At 41.0% G+C, this 4194-nt stretch overlaps 1 long non-coding RNA gene across 1 annotated transcript; it reads left to right on the plus strand.

Annotated features, from left to right (window-relative positions):
- Window positions 1–960: 960 nt before the first annotated feature.
- Window positions 961–2060, plus strand: LOC108491729. Its single transcript, XR_001872884.2, has 2 exons — window positions 961–1622; window positions 1788–2060. It is a non-coding gene; the product is annotated as an uncharacterized LOC108491729 (long non-coding RNA).
- Window positions 2061–4194: the final 2134 nt, after the last annotated feature.

Below are 4194 nucleotides of genomic sequence, written 5' to 3' on the forward strand. Positions count from 1 at the left end.
CTGGATGCAAATTATTATAGCAAAATTATTGCCTGGTGTGGGAACAATGGGTCAGTCCTGCCCAATGTATTTGAAAAGTTAATTAATTTTAACTAATGCAAGAGAGGTTTAGAAATGTCACAGTTGTTAATTAGGGGAAAAAAACATTGCTGAAATCCCTTGGATCCTCAGAGCAGTGCCAAAATTTTAATCTTAACTTCATAAAAAGTAGCTCTGGGCAATTTGTCTTGAGGGCTTCTCAGACATGTAGAATGCAATTTTCACTCAGTGAGGAAAGCGTGCCAAAATTTTAATCTTGGCTTCATAAAAGTAGCTCTGGGCAATTTGGCTTGAGGGCTTCTAAGACATGTAGAATGCAATTTACACTCAGTGAGGAAAGCTGCCTTGATGCATTGTGCCAGTAATTTTGAAAGACATAGTTGGAGACTGTCAATTTCTTTTCTCAAGGACAGCCCAGCCTTTGGCTTCTTTTGAATTCCCAAGTACCAGTTCTCTCCTCCCTCAATTTTTTTCTGAGGCCTATGGTGTTGCCTTATAATCATTGGTGTACCTAAGAGTTAGCCCCTTTTAAAATGTTTTTAAATGTTTTAAATCACTGCTGGTAGCTTTTGTTTAAAGATTAGCTCTTGGGAGATTATAGGAGATTCCATTCAACTGATTAATCACCTACTGTGCATTGGGTAACTTTTTGACTTTTTCTCTTTAAAGAACTGAGGATCTAGTTACAAAGTCTGGAAACATCAAAATAGAGCACATTTTTCTCCAGAGTATGTATTAACTATAATCTTCCAGGACAATCAAATAGTTAAACACAAAGGTGAATTACCGAGCTTTTTAAAATTTAAGAACTTTTTGAAAACAGATAAGAGTGTTTTGCTTCTTTCTACTGGCCTTGGCTGTTTTTAATACACATTTTAGAGTTGTTTCCTCATCTTTGGTAAAGGGTTTACCAGACGTGACAACAACATGCTTAGTAGAAGAATCAGGATTTAGCTAGGACTTACATATTCCTATATAATCTATTTCGGATCTTAAAGGCTTGCATATTTGTAGGGAGGACAAACTGAAGAAAATATTCTTTTTTCAAATTACCCTGAGACCATAAAGCACAGTTACCTAAAGAGTTCAGCAGTTAGGAAAACGCAGCCAAATGAGATCTCCAGCTGGAAGAGACACTTGGTTGAGTCAGGGATAAAATGACCTCTAAATTATCTATCACCTCCGGCAGGATGAAGTCATGTGTCGTCTGGTCAGGCCTTCCTGGGATGCTAGGCAGGATGAGTGCCTGGGAAAATAGAACCCTTTTAAACTCAAACTCCCTATTAGTACCCCGACTGAACCTATAAGATGAATTTGATTCCCATGGCTCTACAATAGGTCCATTATGTGCTAGGCCAGGCCCTATGGTTATTAAGGCAGATTTGGCTGGGTTTGTACATGTTTAGGGCCAGTTCTAACCTGGTTCCAGGCCTGCTTAGGCTGGGTTCTGATGCTATCCCTACTTCTCCCTGTAGATCCCTTCATGAGGGTGTGAGTTGGAGACCTGAGCATGCAGACCAGGCTTTCCCCAGTGCTTGCCGCCCTGGGCGTGGCCCTACTCCTATCTTCCATTGAGGCAGAAGGTAAAAATGCTTTTCTTTCTCTCTTGGTGAGGCACTGCAGAATTCAAGAAAGGACACTCCAGGCCTTTCCTGGCTCTGTTGCTTGCTCTGTTTCTTTCATACTTCTTAGGTAGTTTCTCCTCTCTAGAGAGACACCCCCTTCTTCTGAGGTTTGTCCATTTCCAGACTTTCAGGTCCTGCTCCTGTATTCTGCTTGACCCATTCTGTGCAGTGCTGTGTCTTTGCGCTTGTCTCTGCAGTGTGCTGTCCACACTGCCACTTACACTGCTGCCTTCCGAGAGGACAAGACCCAGGAGAGGGCAACTGCTGCATCCAGCTCTACCAAGAGGACCCCTGTGGATGGGGTACCAGGAGTATGGACATCGTTGCTCAGCTGCTGACCACCTGGGTCGGGACTGTGACCTTGGTGATAACAGGAAATAAAAGACTCCAACAATGCCAGCTCTGCACGTCTGTGGTTTTTTTGGGGGGGAGCAATGGGCATGGCACACAGGCGGGCAGAAGAGGGTTGGGGGGATGGGTGACAGAGGCTGACTCCCCAGGGGGTAGTCACAAGATCTAGGGACTTTGCTGTTCTTGTTTGAAGGTCTCAAATGCACATGGCCCAGAACAACATAGCTCAGGCAGGTTGGCTCTGAGCCGGGGCTACTAGCCCGGAGGCTCATGCTAACCAGGCACCAGGGTGCTCCTGCCTGGCTCCCAGAGACTTGGCTGTGTCTGACCTCAGTGCCTTGGCACTAGGTGGCCAGGGACTCTGAGATACTGCTCAGATGTGGCGGCTTCCAAAGGGCTCCATGTGGCTCTGCACTCTAGAAAAAGGAGTTTTGTTTGACTTTTAGCATAATTTTGTTTCGTGTGCACTTGATGCTTTAACATCACAGCATTCATGGAGCAAGCCACTTCTACATCATGAAAATGCCACTGGGTCCTTCTTCAATTCTCATTTGATTCCTGACAAACAAAATGCCTTTTATAACATTACCATTTACCTTATCATTCTGCTAATGTTATAAAAGGCATTTTTTTAATTAAAAATGCCCTTAAATTAGGGAGGAAGAGTTCTTCAAGCTGTGGAAGTTCTGGGTGAGCTGTTCCTTAGAGGGTGTGGGGCAGGAATATAGGGCTGTTTGATGGTACCTCCAAGGTTTGTAAAAGACATTTTACCTCAAAACTGCAGGTGCAAAACATTAAGATTAGAGAAAGAAGAGTGTCTTCAAGTGATCAACAGCTACCACTTCTTATTTGCCTAGTATTTTGTGAATGTAGAGGCTGAGTGGGCTTCTTGAGTGTATTCTGATGAGGTGGCCTTTCAGTAATCTTTTCTTTTTCGTTGTTAGAAAGGAATTTTATTTGAGGAACTTCTGGAAGCACTATTAAAGATGTTTTTAGATAAGTCACTGGAATGGCCAGTTTACTGCTCATTAAGAAAATAGTTACTTGAAAATAAAAGTTTTGAGATTTCTTAATTAAAGAGTTAGATTGGAAAGTATGCTAAGTGGAAAAAATCACTTGAATTGGTAATGACTAGTTAGTAAAGTACAGTTCAAAAGGACGTCTTGCCATTTGCATTTCTGTTTCCATAGTTCCTCTATTTTTGTCTTTTACATTTGTATTAATTTTCATAGGTTATAGTTCTTTTTTGTTGTTGTCTTTAGCTGTGCTTTTCTGTATCTCTTACCCCCTTAGGTCAGTAAATTTTGGGGGGCCTTGTTTTCTAATTGGTAATATCAAATAGAAATATGATATATAACTAAAAAAATTTCTTGTCATCGTATTAAGAAAGAAAGGGAACAGGAAGAAAATTAATTTGTACAAAACATTTTATTTAACATAGTACTATTTCAACATGTAATCAATATCAGCACTCTTAATGAGCTAATTTTCATTTTTTGTTAAGTTTTTGAAGTTGGGTGTCTATTTTACACTCCTGACACATTTCTATTGGATTGGCCATGTTTCAGCTCTTGCTAGCCACATGTGGCTCGTTGCTTCCTTCTTGGAGAGCTCAGTTTGGTCTTTACTACCAACTAAATGGCCCCAGGAGCCCATGAAGGTCTAAGAAAATTCGTGGCCAAAGCCTTTCTGGAGACATTAGGCTAGAAAATAGTTTTTATTTTTCCTGAAATATTTCTGTACAGGGCATTTCAAATTTTCATTCTGCATCTGTTTGATACTGCACCATTTTGTTCTTAGTGTCGAAGTAGTCATGGTTGGTGACTTTTCTTTTGTGTGACTCATTGATTCTTGTGGCCACATGGTTTTTGACCATTTTCTATTGACATTTCCTGGAGCATCTTCTATGTGCCTATTTTACTTATTATTTTTATTTTATGTATATAAGTGTATTGCCTGCATGTATGTGGGTGTACCCGTGTTGTGCAATGCCATGGAGATCAGAAAAGAGCTTCAGATTCCCCTGGAACTAGAGTTAAGGAGGGTTTGTAGCCACCATGTGGGTGCTGGGAATCGAACCCGGGTCCTCTGCAAGAGCAGTCAGTGCTCTTAACCACTGACCCATCTCTTTTACATTTTGAAAAAAACATAAAATTGATGGTAATTGAAAATTTTTGAT

The sequence above is a fragment of the Nannospalax galili genome, unplaced genomic scaffold, assembly GCF_000622305.1.
Source record: "Nannospalax galili isolate Female #2095 unplaced genomic scaffold, S.galili_v1.0 scaffold466, whole genome shotgun sequence".
In the NCBI taxonomy this organism is placed as follows: domain Eukaryota; kingdom Metazoa; phylum Chordata; class Mammalia; order Rodentia; family Spalacidae; genus Nannospalax; species Nannospalax galili.